Source organism: Aythya ferina, assembly GCF_964211825.1.
Source record: "Aythya ferina genome assembly, chromosome: 3".
NCBI classification, from domain to species: Eukaryota; Metazoa; Chordata; class Aves; order Anseriformes; family Anatidae; genus Aythya; species Aythya ferina.
Genome location: NC_140298.1, coordinates 113,147,125 through 113,166,589, shown reverse-complemented (window position 1 = coordinate 113,166,589; position 19,465 = coordinate 113,147,125). Strand labels below are relative to the sequence as shown.

Sequence of the window (19,465 nt, the reverse complement as noted above, 5' to 3'; positions counted from 1 at the left end):
AAATAATTTATTTCATTTTTTCTTGATGAAAACAAGACTATTTCCTTCTTAAATATGGAAAATTATAAAAATGCACATTACTCTTAAAAGTTGGCTATAATCCCTTTGCTAGAAAACAAATCTGATAGTTAAGGTGCAAGGAAACATGCCAAGAATTTTTTAATTTAAAATTATTTCTTAATTCAAATGTTAGCACTTGTCACCTACTAAAATCTTGTTCTCAGTGTCAGAAAAGTCCCCTTATTCCGCTATCTAATTAGGTCAGATATGGCTTTGTCAGAGCAGGTGCTGAAAACATTCAAAGATGGGGATGTCAATACCTGTCTGATAAATCTGTTCCTGTCTTACTCTATCTTCTGGGGGAAAGTCTTTTTTCCTAATGGGCAATTTGAACACCTCAAGCCATTAACTGTAACCTCCATGTCATGTGAAAACATCTGCCTGTCCCAAGAAAAGATGGATGGATACCCATCAAAAGAAGAGGAGTTTAGCTTCATCATATTGTTAGATGACATTCAGTTAGTTGTAGACTGTTATTAGATAAACCTTTGCCTTCCCCTTTGTCTTACTCTTCATTAAGAAGCGTGTCCTGGCATTTTTGAGTTGTATGTTGTCCAGCCAAACAACAATTTCCTCATGGCAGCCATCTTTTGAAAAGGAGTGACTATAGAGGAATTAAATCCTTTTGAAATGATAGGATTTATCATTCCCTTCTAGTTTGAATTATGCTGACCCATGATAACAAAAAAAAAAAAAAAAAAAAAAAAAAAAAAAAAAGATAGCTTTAATAATGATGTCACTTGTGCATTAATAATGTGTATCTGGTGCTGTTCAACAGGCTGCATAACTTGGATGATCAGCAACAGTACAAAAGCATCCACAGACAGAAAGAAAACACAAGTCTATCATTGCATTTATTCACTGCAATATGAAAAAATCCATTTTGAGGGTAGTGAACTGAACTCTTACTAACCATGAACTTTGTAAGGAAATTAATTGTTGAACTACAGGTAAAATTCACACCAGAGTAAAGTGTGTTTCTGCTACACGAGTTCTCTGCTAACCAAAGAGACTCCTATGTGAGGTCCACTCTTCCTCTTACAGGGTCCAAATCTAGTAATAAATTGTCCAAGGCATGGTCTTGTTTCATGTACTACCACAGAGACAGACTGTATGACTTTTGGAAGGTCAGTAAGACCCACATAACTTTAGATCATCAAGTTAAGGACATTGTTTCCCCAACCACATTGAATTCCCTTTACCATCTGTGAAGAGAGAGGCTCTGATTATCACTTTGAATGTTTATTATTCTACACAGAGTAAGACTATGATGACTGTATGGTCATCATGCCCATAAGAAATACCCCTAATTTGGGCATTTATTTGCACTTAGGAAATATCAGTTCCTTACTCCCCTACCCCTCTATGAAATGTCAATAATAGCTCACAAAGCTGTTAGTCAATCCTCTCATCATAATGGATGCAAGATATGTGCAGGGGATGAGGCAGTGGTTTACATCATTGCATTACAACTCAGAGGTTTCTAATCTGAATTGAGAGAGTACAGCCCAATATAGCCTGAACTCAAGAAAATTACTTTTGAATAATTCATTTCTTCATAAGAAAAATTTTTGAGATGTTGTTAATTTTCTAGTATGCAATGCATCTTCCTGGCACTTCTGATTTATTCTTTTTCCTTTTCATAAAGAAATTATAACTATGGACATCAGGAAAATTCATAATTTAAACCCCCAAACTCATAAGATTTTGAATAGAATCCAGTAAAAAGACATTACATTTACACACTCACAGTGTCTATTTCTAATTGGGTTCACAAGCTAAAATATATATATATATATATCCTTCCTTAGGGAATATGGAAATAGAAGAGGAGCTATTCTAATTTATTGCCATCTATATTTGATATGGCTTATAGCAATACCCATCCAGAATGTAAAATTAAACAGTGATCCCTGGTCATTCAGCCCTCTAAGACTCCTGCCTTGAATGAAAACCATGCTTCTGAAGAAACTAGTACTGAAAAATTACAAATGTTCTGCATTTTTTTTCAGCCTGAATGTGAAAAGGAAACGGTTAGTGCCCACAAAGGAAGGATATATTTATTTATTTATTTATTTATTATTTCAAAAATACTTTTAATGAAAAATTTCAGAAAAAAAAATATGTTTTCTTGTTTTTCCCCCTAAAGTAAAGTTGGTGTGTGGGTCATCTGTCAGTCATTCTGTTTGTGCATGCACGTGTACTTATACGTGTGTCTGTATACCTAAAACTTTGTTAGGGAAGCTCATTCATGTTTTTGCTTTGTCAGGAAAATCAGTTTAGTGTCACACATGCAATTTTAACCATTCCTTTGAAAAGCACCCACCTTTTTACTAAATATTTAAAAAATCCAAATTCTTGAGGTTGCATGTGCTTTACAAGAGCACATAAGAGTCCTAAGAGTCCAACACATAAATTGTTTATCCAATTCACCTGCCATGAGCATGACCAGGGAAGCACAGAGTAACAGAACCTTGATTCTGAGGTTCTTACTGCCAGCAGGGCAGTGATGTTTGAGAGCCCGAAGGTGTTAACAGGAGCAATACCTACAGCATCAAGAAGACATTTTCCACAATGCCACATACAATACTAGTCCTTAAATTATCCAGAGAACAACTTTACAAATACTGTGGCTTGGCTGCTGTCTGTAATCTACATAATGAAGTCCATGGAAACCAGGGCAGAAGAGAGAAGTTAAGCCTGATCTGCAGCTTGGCAAACTCAGGATGTGGTCTGTCAGAAGCATTCTCAGGGCCAGGCATGCCATATACACATAACATGCCAGTTCAGGGCCCATACACAACCCAGAAATGTTTTCAGAAAATTGGTAAATGGATAGTAGTCTACTTGGGTTGGCAGAAAGGCATGGTGTGTAATCACACATGGTAAAAATGACATTCAATACCACATAGTAATTTGTACCAGACTGGCCAAGGTACTTTTTAGTTCAGCACTGGTGGACTCAGTGAAATGTAAGGGATGTGAAAGAAACATCAAAGGTGCTGCAACAGAATCTCCCTACACCACTTTCCATCCCACCTCCCTGTTTCCACGTGCTTCCAGGTAGAACATCCTGCAGACACATTGCTCCAGACAAGGTTCCACCTCCTGAAGTAGCCTGCCAGGCAACATTTTGAAGCAGTTTGTCTTTTCTTGCACTCCTCGGCTCCTCATAGCCACTGACTTCATGTAGTGGTACCAGAATGGCTTTTGTGGCCATGCTGAGAGAAGGGATTTGGTAGAGGGAGGAGGTGGGCTGGATCTCCAAGTAGTTTTTGAGGTGGAGAGTAAAAGGATCTTCCTCCTTAGGAAGCACTGAAAGGAGGGAAAGGTGAGCAGGTGAACCCCTATCACCACACAGGTTGTCCACACAATGTCTTCTCCTCTTTCTGTCCTCACATTGCAGATGTTCCTCATGTCCATGTGGAGGGCAGGAAGGCAGGGGGACAGGGATGGTAGAACAGGGCTTCAGATCTGCATGGGGTTGTTGTGTCCCAAGTGCAGAACCCAGCACTTGGCCTAGCTGAACTTCATAGAGTTGGCCTTGGTCCATCAGTCCAGCCTATCCAGATCCCTCTGAATCCCTCTGATCCCTACTTGTTGATTTGCACCAAGACACATCTTCTGGGTAATACCTGACCCTTCTGCTGACATGAGAAAAGAGAAAGAAGTGTCGCAGAGACACAGGAGCTGGACAATAAGGTGTTGAGGGTATTGGAGAAAGGCAGGCAGAAGTTCAAACTCCCAAGCCTACAATCAGCCGCTGAAATAATGGAGATTCAAGAACCCCTTATGAGATGATTTAGAAAATGTATATTTCCTATGGACCATATCCTGTTGTCATAAAATAAAAACACATTTGGCTACTTTGACTTCAAAGGAATTATGCTGATTTGCTTTTAACCTAATAATGAAGCAGAATATTGCTCTGCCTCTATGACTACTTTTTTTTTTTTTTCATCTTCTGCAATAAATAAGGAAAGCATCATATTAACCTTTCTTCACAGTCCAAATCTCTTGAAAGTAATGCTTAGGTTGTAAACCAAGCAAGTCATGCCCCATGTAAACAAATAAAATGTGTCAATAGAATTATAGACCATTTCCACACATGGACACACAAGAGGCAAATTAAAATGTCATGGGCATTCTTAATTGTGACATTTTTGAAGTCTTGATCACTTGCTGAAATTTCTTCAACTAATTGCAAGTGCATCAAGCTGTTCACATTTTATTTTCAGGCTTGAGTTTGCAAGGTGAGTGTGCAGTTTTTGGAAGCTAGATTATTATTATTATTATTATTATTATTATTATTATTATTATTATTATTATTATTAGCTCATTTTCTAAGTGCTAGAAAAGCAATGAGTTTTAATTGGTCATTTTCATTTTCTAGATGCTCCACTAATGCTGTACTGATTAGGGTGTTATCATTGATCACCCATTAGAATAAATGTGCAACCATATTCACTTGAATGCAACATGATTGCTAGGAAGTCTTAGTTTAAGTGTGTCTGGGAATCCACACAGTTAGCCAAGAAGATTCTTAGACATCTCATTTGGTACAACAGAATGGTGTGATTTACTATGGCTATGTTAGCTACAGACATGTGCTACGGGATTTTATTTGTTTCTTGTGATCCTGCCTGGAAATATTAGTAGAGATAGTAGAGATCAGATGGGATGTGAAATGCTGTCCACTTTGCAGGAAAGCATAAATTGCATTGACACATATAATAGTTTAAAATTTCAATATCATCACAGGCTTATCAGAAACAGTAGTTGCACAACTAGTCAGTTCAACTCTGGACGAAGCTGGAGACCTCCAGACCCTCCCCATGAGTAACATAGGTGTGCATTGAAAGGACCACATCCACTGCAGGGCAGGTGAACCTGTCACCTGGACTGAATACATATTTCATGACAAGTAACACAGTTGCTCATTCATTTTCTTTCTTCTCTTCAAATATTAAGGAGGGGAGAAGGAGGTAGAAGAGTTGATCCAGACACATTTGTTATTTGTCTTTGTCCAGTTTTTTTTCTGATCAACAGAGTGGCTGAGGATATTCAAAATTTATATGGCAATGCTGAGAGGAGACAGGTGAGATGAGTTGTGGCATGCACAAGCACTTGTGTCTGTTCTTAGTTGACTTCAATAAAGTGCCTCAGTATTCTCTTTTGTTGATGGGGATGACCCAGGGCTGATCTGTGTATTGCACTCTTTCAGGTAGCACTGCAGTTCAGTCTCTTCTTCCTCACTGCATTACAATCCACAATTTCTCTTACTGCAATAGAGAAGGCCTGGGAAGATCTCCAAAGCAGTTTGTCTATCTGAAGGAAATCTAAGGTTCTCATCACAAAATCATGAGTTCATAAGAAAATAGTGCTCTCCCCTTGAATGTTTCAAAACCATCTTTTAAAACAGTCAGAGAAAACCTCAGGGCCTTAGTAATGCAAAACAGTCTTAATCAATTTTATTTATGATTATTAAGAGATCAGGTCATAAAAGGTGATGGTGACTGTTCTTATATCTCTTTTATTCCTCAGAACAAACTAATCTGTGCTGAGAGGCACACAGTGACACTGGGAAGATGTCATATAATGGGAATATGTCGTGAAAAATAGATGAATACACGGAATCACCTGTGGGAGTACACACACAAGATTAAGTAAATCTATAGATAAAGGCATCAGAGTGCCCCTGTTCAAATGCACCACTCTGTCTAGTGTCACCTGATGCTATTTTAAACATCATGAGGATGCTGAATGAAAATATAATCCCAAATGTGCACAGAATGTATACATTAAAAAAGAGCTGTCTTTACAGTGTAATGCTCTCACAGTTAAGAGCCCAGCACAGCAATTCCCACTCTTCAGCAAATCAACAAGGTACTTGATGGGAGCAGTTACAGAGGTAACCTGGCTGTAATGCGACAAGTTCTGACATAAAAAGACTGCTAAACACAGACTGCTAAACACAGGAGAAAAGGTCTGTCAGCCTGAAAACTCAGCCTGGGAACCAGGCCTGGCTCCTTGGCCTTTGGCCTAGGAGGAAAAATATCCTTGATGTGTGGGTGGATACCTCGTACCATCGGCATCCGGAAAGTATCATTGATGGAAATGAAACAAGAAACTGAGGGACAACATATCACCTGAGAAACTGGGAATTGAAACGAGAAATACAATTCTTGTTTAAAGAAAATAAAGGAAAGCAAGGAACATTATGGAATTATAGAATGTCTTGGGTTTGAAGGGACCTTAAAGATCATCTAACTCCAACCCCCCTGCCTTTGACAGGGATGCCACCCATTAGATCAGGTTGGTCAAGGCCCCATTCATCCTGGCCTTGAACACCTCCAGGGTGTTTGTGTCTTCTCTGTCTCAGGAAGAAGACAAAAACGAACACCATCCATTGATTCCCTAAGTGGTCGTGTCCGTATAGGACATACACCTTCTTATGTCTCAAGGAAAGAAAAAGGGCCTGTTTTTACCCAAGACAGAGCTCCTCTCTGAAAAATTACTTGTGCTGCATGTTGTCCTTTTCCTTTTCTCTTTCATTTTTCTTTTCCTCACACGGGTTGAAACTTCACTGGAACATTGTCTTCATGACACTGCAACACTGACTCCTAACTTCTGTGACACTCCACACCCCATGATGAGGATCAACTCTGAAGTGAGACTGTCCATCACTTTGGTCATTCTCTTTCTGAGATTGGTTTTAGACCCTTTGAGGTTGGTCTTTGCCTGAAGCTGGTTTCTTCATTAGACCCCTCTGAGGTCATATGACATTGGTCCTCTCTTCTGGGATCAGTTTGATGTGTTTGGTGCCAATGATTTTATGAATATATATATGTAGATAAAAAGATAAATACAGTCTTAATACATATAGTTGTGATAAGTATATTCTTGCTATTGATAAATAGAGTTGTGATAAATGTAGTCTTAATAAGAGTATCTGTGGCAAGCACATTTGATGTTATATTATTGTTTGTTAGTCATAGTAAGTCCATTCACTGTCATGGTATTATTGGTAAGTTTTCTGACCTGTAATTATCCTCAAACCCTATCTGCTGCTATATTACTGATTTTCCTACATCAAATTGTTTTTCTACTACGTCTAATTGCTGCTACTATTAAGTAGTGTTACTTAATATCTCTTTAATATATAACCTTTTACATATATACTCATATATCTTGTTTCTTGGTAGTACCTGTAATAGTTTTTATCTATATATATATATAGATATTTGTCTTATTAATCATAGTATTCTTGCTAGTGGTGATTTGTAGTGATTTGTAATAAATAGGAACCTTTGGTAACCAAAATGACCATGTCCTTTTTTATTAGGGAACCCTACGAACTCTGTTGCACTCTCCATATACCTGTGGGCCAGGTGGCATCTCCCTTTTCAAATCATGACTGTATTTTACTTGCCCACAGACTTAAGACCTACTGAATATGTCATACCTAAATGTTTTGCCAGCTAGCACCCTGGATGAGGATCATCTGTCTGGAGGGCAACCAGATCTGTTCAGTACATCCTCTGAAGGAAAAATCTCTGTTCTCCTCCCATTTAAGTGAACATTTAAACCTAAGAATGTGCCTCCTTTGTGTGTGGCACATCCCTCAAGCTGACAAATTATGTAGATAAACAGAGGAATCCTATGCAATGTTCATAAATGAGAGACACCTGAGATATTCAATTAGCTGCTCTGTTTCACCAGCTTGAGCAAATTGTTTTGCATGATTCTTGCTCCCATTTTTCCTAGTTTGGTTTTCTTAAGGCCAGACTAGGTTTAGCCTTTCTAAAACGATGTTTGCTAATCTGAAATCAATAAAACATCCTACTGAAGACTGATGACATTTTTTTGCATGAGTTTCACCCTATCGTTTTTTTTTTACAGCATTAGAAAAATGTGCTGTCAACAGAAAAAAATAATAAATAAATGTGGAGAAGTGGATAAATGTTTCAAGTCAGGAAAAAGCCATTGGGATCTTTGAATGTAAATGACAGTTTTGGTGCTAAGTTCAACAGAGGCAGAAGTATGGGATTTCTAGGTTAAGAGCCAGAGGAGTCAACAGTCAGAGAATTCCCCTTGAAGTCAGTGTGACCCTTATTGCTACTCCATGAATGTGCAGCAGTCAGAATATGAGTACCAGTGTTATAAAAATTCAGCTGTCTTTCACATTGGACCAAACATACTCCACACACTCATAGCAGGTGACTGACTAAAGTAATATACCAGCAGAGAGTGGCAGACTTGTGGACAAAAGTAACATCAAAGGCTCAGCACGATTTTAAAGACAATTTTTTCTCTCTCTCTCTTTTCTTTTTCTTTCTTTCTTTTTTTTTTTTTTTTTTTTTTTTTTTTTTTTTTCTGGAAGAGCTTTCTATATCTCAGCCAAAGCTTGTTCAATCATAGTGCAAGTTGTCCTTTCACAGTAGAATTATCTAATCAGATCCCAGACCAAAATAAAGCTCTCTATGCTACTTAACGTATATATGAGAGAAGTAGAGTATGGCTTTCTGCAACCAGTTTTGAGAGTTTTTGGCAGCAGGTGAGTTTGAGGATCACAGGACATTTTGCTTATTTGCTACCACAATACATTTTTAATTTGAGGGACAAATCCACCAACCTACCTCAGAATTGCCCTTTTGGTTTAGGAAAGCACTACCTCATCTCCTAATAATGAATTGATTCATTAATCATTTATTTTAATTATCCAGGAAGCAAAAATGAAACCAAACATGAAACCAGTTTTTACAAGGTGGCACAAATATCCAGGTAGAGTTAAAACCTCTGCTGTAAAGGCTTAAAATTAATTGGACTATGTAGGAAGAGGTAGGAAAGAGAAATGCCTAGCACTAAAGAACAGATATAATACTGCAAGTGATAATAGTAGACATCATCCCTGTCATATTTATGGCAAAAAACAGTGATGTCCAAATTATGTTTATTATTTCATATTGTGATCAAGTAAACAGGCATGGAATTAGAAAAATTCTTCTTCTGTAATACAGAAATCTCTGCAGTAGTAACAACAAACAGAAAAACAGAGTCCACACACACTTCTGATAATATAAATGTTCCCCTTTATAGAAACTACTTTGCAAACATGGAGAGAATAATTGTTTCCATTTTTTACAAGCAGCTCTTAAAGTCCATGCTGTTTTTGTGGGGCTTTTTATAAATATGTTGCTAACCACAGAAATGCATTTATTCAGCCTTTGCAGTGTTTTCAGTACTTTTACAGCACTTCTGAATTTCAAAGCCAGACACAAATGCTACATCTCTACCAGGAAATTACCCTGGTCAGGTTTCTTTCCTTGCCCCAAGGTATGAGGAGTACAGAATAGCACAACTGCATGCTGCTGGGTTCTCTTCTTCTACCATAAAGGAAGGCCTCATCCATATTATCTGTAAGGAATATGGTATCTTTCAAGTCACGTCTAGACATTGAGAAAATGCTAAAACCAACAAGTTGCATGGACAAACACACGCCAGTGCCTGCAGTCAGAATTTTTCTCTGTTTTGTTACTAATGTAGACTTAATGTAACTCAGTAAATTTCCAAAGGCTAGCCTGAGGGTTAATTTGGGAAAACGACTATTCTACATACACAGCCCATTCCTAGTTTAGAAGATAAAGATTTAAATAGTGTGGATGTGGCCAGACTGGCCTGAGAGTAGACAACAGTGTACCAGTGTCTTTTGACAATGTAGCCTGGGAGCAGCAGCCAAGGTCTTGGTGTGACCTGCACTCCCAATGCTTCCTGCCATGGTGCTGGCATCGGAACAGAAAAGTACATTTTATTATTGCTATTTCCTCTCCATGTACTAGGTGATTGATTACATGAGAGAATTGCACAACTGTCAAGTAAAGAATCCTTTATCGAAGTGAAAATTAGGAGTGCTACTACTGCAGGTAGTATTTATTCTTGCAACACAGGAACTATCTTCTTGTAGTTATTTTCAAGTTTTCCCTGTGTAGACCATTCTCTCTTTCCCTTGTTTCAAGCTTTTTTTTTTTAAACTCCCAAAGTCTATAATACTAAATTATTTAAATAAAATGAAGTTGAACAGTAGGGCCTTCCTTTGCTGTTTTATCCTGAATAGTTAATGCTCTGCCAGTACACTACATATTTTCCTAATCTGCGGCCTGTCCAAAATCTAATGTCTAGCACTGACTCAACAGATCCAAAGCAAACCAACCTGTGCAGCTGTCACTGAGTCCATGTAAGCCTCTGGAGTGTTGCTTTCTGTGATTACAGCTGGCACTATCTTTGAAGGTGCCTGATAGAGTTTGTTGTGGTGTAACATCATAATTAACAAGATAAAAAAAGGCAGCATGAGCAACTATATCTCAATTGTAGACAGTGCAGATTTTGCATGATCTGGAAAGATTAGTATAATATTGGCAAACCAGGAGCAACTACAAAATCAATCATACATCTTAAGCTATAAAGTAACTCAGGTGAAACTTAGGAGACTGATTTTTGCCTTTCAATTACTTTTTTTGTCCATAATTTCACTGGAAAGAGGTTTGCATCCCAGTTAGCTCACCAAGGCAGTGCTTTGGAAAGGAAAACTTAATTCTTGCTTATGGTAATTTAGCTTTCTAATTATAATTAATCTTTACACCTACATTTATATATGTGGAAATCAATGTTTGCACAAGCAAGGATTGATTTAGACCTTATTGGTACCTAACTGTTATATTTTATATGACTCATAAAAATATTGTGGTTTGTTTTTCCTGCATGTATTGGTGCCAGTTACATGACTAAGTCACTCTCTAACAAATTTTGGATCAGCAGCCACTATTACCGTGTAGCTGACTTTCTTCCCAGTGATGCAGATTTATGTGTCTGGGCTAAATAAACAAAATGCCTGAAAATGGAGTTGTGTGCACCAAAAAGATATATTGGTACTTTTTATGTGTCCCTCAATTCAGAAATCAATACATTATTAACCAGTTTATCACCAACGATTTGTGGGCTTCATTTACTTTTCATCAAATATGTCACCCTCAGGGCTAAATAAATTTACGGTATCCTCCAGGTACTAATTTTGCCCTAGTCATAAATAGAAAAAAGTTTCAATAAACTGTTTTTTGTTTTTTCATCATAAACTTAAAAAAAAGGAAACCTTTTATTTTTACTCTGACACAACTAAGCTTTTGCTATGGTCTTTAAATATGCACTTGGTGCAGTTTATCCAGGCTACGAGGAAGTGATTTTTCACTAACTTTCTACTGTTGTTCCTAACCCACTGATACGCCAGATCACATTGGGAATGTGGCCACAGCACATGATAAGGGAGAATTGTCTTCTGATGCATTTTTCTCATAAATAAATAAATAAATAAATAAAAATAATAATAATTTTAAAAAATGGGGTAAGAGAGGCATTGGTCAGAGTCCAGAGGGACCTGCATTCCCCTTGCAGGCATAAGCAAAGAGAGGACATCTGCATCCCTCCTGGATAAACTGTTTCAGTTAATGCATTTGTTATACCAAAATAAGCAAGCCAAAACCATCACGGCTGGAGACTGTGATACTCACAAAAGATCCAGCTGGAAGGACCACGAAGAGCAGGCTGTTTTGCTTTCCTCTGTTTCCCTGGGGTTCCTGGGAGCCAGAAAAGTTGGAGCGTGATTTAGAGCTGTCCTGAAAAAATGAGTGTTGGGTCCAGGGAGTTGGCATTTTCAAAGATCCTGCAAGTCTGACTGTCTGTCTACTGTTTATCACTGCTGTCAAAAGGATGTAGCTTTTGGAGAAAGGTGAAACTTGCATCTGTGACACCGACACATTGCAAACAATAGAGAAGACAGCTGTGCTGTGAGATTAAAAGAAAAGCAGAACCTTTCATCTCTGTTGTCCTGCTCTAGTTTGAAACCACAGAGAGAGTGGGTGTATTTTTATTTTTCTATTTTTCCTTTGAGGCGTCTCCTTGTTTTTTTTCTGCTTCCCTTTCATTGCAATTTGAATGCAAATATTTGTAATATTTGTTCTATAAATATCATAAATGATTATAAATGATGTTCTATACTCATCATAAAATTCATGTGCTTCTGGTAGAAACTGGTGCAGGAAGATGCATCTGTGCCTTTTTGGTTGTGTTTCTAAAACGTAAAGGATTACACACCTGAGGGATAAGGCCAAGGCAAAAGGTTTGAATGCACACATTCCAAAACTGCACTTATAGTTTTTGCTTGGCTTCCAGTGTGAGTCAAAATTCTGTTAACTGACAAACACAGCCATGTAACTCTGCAAACTTGGCTGGATTCTTGCAGGTTTGTAGAACAAAACACCAAACAGTGCACCAGTGTATTCTTTTCCCTTCCTATTGAACCAAAGTAACTGCAGCAGCACCTTTATTTATTTATTTTATTTATTTATTTATTTATTTATTTATTTATTTATTTATTTGGGGGGGGGACAGGTCATTAAGCAAGCTAATGCAATTGAATTATTGCTAAAATTCAGAACCTCAAAGTCTTTTGCCATCCAGATGTCTAAAAGAAGCTTTCACTCCAAGCCATGGGGGTATTCTTTGTCTTCTCTTCCTGTAGGACCAGTGGAGCAGATAAACCTGTGCATAAATGCCTTATGAGAAAAAGAAAATCTTTAAAATCTCTGTACACATATCTTTAATCCTCCATTTATAAAAGTGACCTGAGACAGAAATTAGTCATGGTGACTCAGCTAATGGATGTCCATGAATTTAAATTCCATAGTCCTCAAATTCATTCTCTTTCTGCCTTTCAGATATTCATAACCCTTCACAAAAAAGGAGTTTATCACAGTCATCCTTGGTAAACCTGCAGCATTCTGGGCTGTGATCAAGGTACTCTGAAAAATTATTGTCCCTCTGAATGGCTGAGAAGAGGTCCTATGTGCAAAAAGGCAATGGAGAAGCAGGAGCTGGGAATGAGCTTGCATGGGATACGGGCACCAGTGGAAGAAGGATCACATTCCTCCAGCTATACGTAAAGTGTTTGTAACACTCAAAACCCAGACTGCAAGGACAAGGCAGCCTGGATCAGCATCTGGGGGGACCTACACCTGATCTGTTTTCAGCTGTCATATCTGGATACTATATGTGGAAGGACAGATACCTAATTCTAATGTTGAATTATTCTTTTAAGGGGATTCCTCACACTGTGATATGTTGAAGTTTGTCTATCGACCCTTTACTTGGGCACCATTCCCTGACCAGAACACAGTATGGATGGGTTGTACGCCATGCTCAGACCTGTAAATTGTCCAGTGGTTTTGTCTAATGCACTACAGCTTTCACCCATGTTTGTTATTTTATATGTTGTGGTTTTTTTTCCCTGCTACTATCAGTGTAGAAGACAATTTCCCCATAAATATGATTAAAGTTCCTTAAACAGTGTTCTTCAAATCCCCTTCTAGCTTACATTGTGCTAGAATGTCTAGTGGTTAAAATATTTTTGGCCACCTCCAGCCAGGCCAACTCCCCTTACACCTATCTATACCTAGGTGTGCACCTAGTCTCTATCTGCACAGTCTGGAGGCAGACCCCTCTGGTGACCTCTGTATCCATACCTCTGCAATAACATGGTTGGAAAGCATTACATATACTCATGTCCCACAGAATTCTTGTTTGCAGTGTTGGCAATGAGCCTGGTGGGAGGTTAGCACAGATCTTACACCATGACCAGGAATAAGCAGAAGCAGGGCAGCTGCTGGTGGTTGTAGTTGTGGTTCATCCATCCTCCTGTGCAGGTGCACAAGCACCTGCCCACCAAGAAGTTCTCAGATTCTACTTAGGTCTGCACTTGGGCAGTTTGTGTATCATCTAAATGACAGGAGACGGTGGACCTGAAACTGTGCACTTAACTGTCCATGAGAGCTGCTATTCCAAATAAAGTGCCTGCACCAACCCCATGTCTCACTCTGTAGTTTCTCTTCATGGCCTGCCTTCACCTGAAGGAATATTTCTGACTAGGACATGTCTGCTTGCTTTGTTACCTACTGACCTGTAACAGTGAGTGTTTGCTTATTTCTGGGCTTGCACCACACAGCTTGTTTTCCAATGCATTTGCAAAGACAGCCTGCACTGAGCTGAATGCAGCCAGCCATCAATAAGCAAGCACACTTGCAAGTGCAAAGAGAGGGCAGGCAGAAGACACACTACTTACATAATTAAGTACATCACTTAATGAATTTCCATTAGGCCATGGTGTGGAAGGGTGATTATGAACAGGGCTGGGGAATGATGTGCTTCAGACTCCAAGGGGGATTCAGTAAAGGGACGGTAATTAAAGTTTGGGAGCTGAGTTTCTGCCAGCTCCTTTGAACCTGGTTAATGATGACTGCTTATGAGTTGGCTTTATTTTGTTTCTGATCTCCAGTATGAGTGACCATCCAATCTAATTCAACCTTCTAAAAATTATTATCTGAAATGAGTCAACATCAGAAAAAGAAAAAGAAAAAGAAAAAAAGAGAGAGAGAGAGAATAAACAGAAAAGAAAAAAAAAAAAAAGGAAAAAGGAAAAAATATATTTTCAAAGAAAAAGACGAGAATTTGAAGGAACACTTGCACATTTCTTTTTCTTCAGAAAAACATCTAAAGTCCTGAAATGTGTGGAAAGCATTTTTAAAATGTCATCATAGTGCCCACTGGTCCCTTAAAAGTCAGCAGGCAAAAAGAATGAAGAATTTGTTTCAAAAAATAATAAACCAGAAGACATTGGCATTAATAGGAGCTTTAACATATATTTGTTCAAATAGTGTCAGTTAAGAATATTACACTCTGAGTATTGGAACTGAAAATTTAGGGGTTTTTAAATAAAGAATCAGCAATTCATTTTTCTTTCTTTTTTTTTGGGTGGATTTGAAAGGAAATAGTAAAACAGACATTTCAAAGCTCTGTCTTTATTTCTAAACAGATATTAAAATTCAGCTAGGAACCAAACTCTAAGTTTGTCTGAAGTTAGTTACAAATTCTCCTGCAGTGGATCTTATCGTGATAGACAGGGATTTTATTCCATCTAAAATGCCTAGCACACTTCACCGGGAACACTGATTAGATGATTCTTACATTAATATGGCCAGCCTGGCTCAAACCTTGACATATTAAGTAATAAACTCTCATGGAATAAACCTGAAGTAATAAATTATTTCTTGCTCTGCTAAAGAGAACAACGAGGCAGAAACAAAAATATTTCTGCTCACAGCAGGACAGACTGAGCAGTCTTTTTTTGCTAGTTAGCATCAGACTCTTAAAACAGAAAGGGATTTATTGCCTCAAGCAACTGATTGCTTCTTTCTCTATCAAAATATATTATCTGCCTGAGTCTAAAGGGTTTCTCCCAACCACAGTGAATGGAAACTGTCAATATATACATACTCTCTGTCAATATACACATACTTTTCTCAGTATACATATATTTTAAAATACATTGCCAGGAAGGGAAAGGAAATGCTGAGTTCCTGGGGACAAGCCAAAGCCTCACTGAATTTTTAAACTCATTGTGTATCACCAAGCAGTTTACAAAGCATTAGTGTTTTGAAACTCATGGTGTTTGGGTCCTCACATATCAGTGTTTCTGTATTGAACTTGAATAGATCTTTTACTTATGCTTTTAGAAAGTCTTGAAAGCACTGCTTCCAGTCGCAGATATTGGATTTCAGTTTAGGGAACAGTTTAGTCTGGAACTGATCCTCCTCAGGAAACTCTTCTTCAAGCAATAAAGGACATTATAATTTATGAGATTCCTATGAGTTAATGGCAAGGGAGCATTTTGTAATGAATCAGCAATGAAAGATTACCTCTGATTATATTGCTGCTTTAGTGACAATCCCTGGATTGTCAAAAACACTTTTGGTTCCTCTGACACAATGTGACACCAGCAACCCATTATGTAAGACTTACTTCCAAACCCCGAGCCTGGAATTGAATGAGGACTTATAAATAATGTATCAATAAAGTAAATTATGCAAGTAATCATTCCAGAAAGTGTCTGAACTCATCAACAAATTAGATAACAAGGAGGTCTTTTTTTCTAGTAACTTAAATAAGCAAATTGAAATGGGATTTCTTCAAGAGCTTCCTCAGCAGTTTCTTAGCAGTGACTTGGGGTTACTGGGCAATTTCATTAACTCTGGGACTTGCAAAGCCTACTGTAAACACTGAAAATCCCCATTTAATTTTTTTCTCATGCAATATTAAGGCACTTTCTTGCTCTGTTGGCTGCTGGGTCAACTGGCATTGTGGGGGCATCAGCCTTTCTTCTAATCCCCTGTTCTGCATTGAAGGAATTGTGTAGGAGATGTGAGGGAATCTCTAGAGCACCACAGCCCCAAGAAGCAAGTGGCTGAAGGCTTGTGCATTAGGTGCTGTGACTCTGGGCCTCCAAAGTGTCAGGCAGGCACTGTAGGCATGCAGTGTTGCAAAGGCTTCCAGTGACCTTCTTGTTTCTGCTGTTGAGTGTAACTACATTATCATTACACAGGATCTCATCTCTAAAAGCCCTTTTAAAGAGATCTAATTATATTATAGGTTTTCACCCTTACCTCCCTTTTGTATTTAGAGAGAGCAATCACCTTTGCTACCATTAATTACAAGAGACGTTAGGTATCCAGCTCTGCTGTTTGTCATTCTTTTCAAGTTATACAAGGTAAAGTCCTCAGTAAAGACTATTTCCAGGTCTCAATTAACATATTCATTTTAAAATTTAAAGTGACTTCTGTATAACAAGGAGCTACTGCTGTTAAAATCCCAAAGAGAGGTTGCAGGTTCAAGGTGTGTTTCTCCCTCTCCTACTGCCAGAAACACACTTGTTAACATCTGACATCGAGAGACAGCTATGCTAAATTAGCATTAGGTCCTCAGACCCTTTTCCACCTGACTGGTACCTCCTCTGCTGAGTGCCCTTTCTTTGGGAATGAGACTTCCACGGATTCCAGTCACCCTGTGGTTGCTCTAGATGGTAAATCCCCTTTAAGGAAAAAAAAAATTATTTGACCACACTACAGACAAACAAAAATGATTATTGAATTAAGGATAGATGAGAAAATTGACCTACTTATTTGTATGTGAAGGGGTAAATCTTCAGTGCCCTCCCAGACATCTATTTCACCGTGAGAAAAATCACCCTCTGGAGATACATATTTCTTTCTACTGACTCTACAGAGTCTAAGGTGATTAGCTCAGACTTAAGCAATGAATTTTTAGGTGAGTAAGGTAGGTGAGATGAATCTAATCCACAAGGAGAGGACAATTTTATGTGTGAATAACAGTGCCAATGATAATGAAAAAAAGAATCATATTTTGGCCTGACGTCTGATTTTAGTATACTTCAGCTGGCATGCAACGTAGCCTTTTCCTAAGTATTTGAGTGGTAAGATGTTGTCATGGGCTTTGTATTATAAATATATGGCTGAGCTGTGATATTAACATATAATCTTTTTTTTTCTTTTTTTTTCTTTTTTATGATGTACAGTGCTCTCAGCTATACGCACTGACATTATCAAAGCTACTAGTATAATGGATAGCAACTGGGGATACATTCGTGTTAAATGGCCTGTAGTAATTGTGTCACTGAATTGAGCTAATAATCATCAAACTGTGCCTCAAAATCTTGGAAGAGCTTCTTCTGAGATCTAATAATATCTATAATATAAAAATGAGATTCTTAGGCTTGCTGAAGGAAATTTCTCCTCACCTATGAGCCTTATTCAGGTTGAATTGATGACCTTATTCGCTATTTTCAACTCATTTTTGGAAGCCTGCTGTAGGATCTGGTGAGGACTGTAGCACAACCTAGCTCCATCATACAGCTTTGCAAGACAAGTGTCTGTAGCTGTCAAAGAGGTAATTACTAAATCGTTTCTCAAACGTAGCTTATGCAATATAATTCCTATGACCTTCAGAGAATCACAGAACCACAGAATATCCTGAGGAACACACAAGGATCATTGAGTCCTACTCCTGGGTCTCCAAAGGACCACCCAAAAAATCAGACCATGTATCTGAGAGCATTATCCAAATGTTTCATGACCTTAGTACCATCATACCTGATTTACAAGGACAGAAACAAATAGAGAAACAGACAACATACAGAAAAAATAAAATACTCATCTGTGTTATGAATTTCACTTAATATAGCTGGAAATCAGCTGTGATTCACATGACTGAGCCTGGCCTTAGCTTCTCAGTTCACACTAAACCTAGACAGAACTCTGCAGCTTAGTCAAGAAGTCTTCATTGTAAAATTATTCCACTGGGATTTTCCAGATTTTGTCTGCAGATGTGTTCAGTGACTTCACTGCAGGTTGCTTGTTCAGAAAAATATAGCACTCATTTGTAAAAATCCACTGTTTATTTTACAGAGAGCATGTTGCCCTTTTAAAGAAATTTACGGTCTGATGGGGATTTCTTTCATGTGAGAAGATTTGGCACCAAGAGATTAGAATTGCTTCCAGTGTATGAATTGCATCATTCTGAATGTCAGTTTGTTTCAGGATGGAAAAACTGACAGGCTGATAAGCATAACCACATCTTTTTTCTTTTTTTGACAGAGCATCTTCTAATAATTGTTTTTTCTCCTGAGATTTTAAATGAAAATGGTAAACATTTTCCTGATTTAAAATAATCACATAGCCTGGGTCTGAGAAGAGCAAAGTACCAGTGAATACCCAACCTCTATTTCAGTTTCCCTTCTTTTTGCAGCTTCCAGCCTGGCATGTGTTCAGGGGTAGTATCTCTGTCAGCTATGTTACCTAAGCTGATTAACCCATCCTTGTTCAGACACGTAAGCATATTTTCCAGACATGCCAACCACCTTGTTCTGCAGTCTTACCTTCTTAATTTTCTTTCAATCCGAAGTCGCTCTGAGTCAGGAACATGAGCTGTGGATGCTATAAGGATGTGGAGTTTCATTTCGCCTGCCCGCATGGCGAGGGAGCAATGCTTTGAATCTAAACCACGCAGCCCTAAAGAGCTGTGTACAGAGAGCAGCAGAGATCTGAGGCAAGTGATCACCAGTGTGATCACAGAGCAAATTCACAAGGAGATGTTTCCCCATATCTTCACTGCAACATATAGATACGTCAGTATTTAAGTTTATATTTAGCCTTCTCTTCTCATTATTTCCTCTTTTCTCTGTTACAAGAAAATCTTTGTTGTTGAAGGCAAACAAATAAATGACAGCAGCTGTGCTTTCAACAGCTGTAACTCTGTCACAATTAAATCTCATGAGAGTTAGTTGTCCACTGTAAATATTAATTGATTAATCAGGTGCAAGCAGCTAAAAGAAAAGCATTATGCAATTGCTTCTCCAATTCTCTTGCTGTTGATGAAAGCAAAACCAAGTCCAAGAGACTGTGAAAACTCATCATAAATAGCTGATTTTTTTTGCACAACTCATTAAACT

At 38.1% G+C, this 19,465-nt stretch overlaps 1 long non-coding RNA gene across 1 annotated transcript in view; it reads right to left on the bottom strand.

The window, feature by feature from the left end:
* Window positions 1-18,976, bottom strand: part of LOC311435387 — an 85,996-nt gene extending 67,020 nt beyond the window's left edge. Inside the window, exon 1 of the long non-coding RNA XR_014692094.1 lies at window positions 18,893-18,976. This is a non-coding gene — a long non-coding RNA (uncharacterized lncRNA). The remainder of the gene's footprint in view (window positions 1-18,892) is intronic.
* Between the last annotated feature and the right edge of the window lie 489 nt (window positions 18,977-19,465).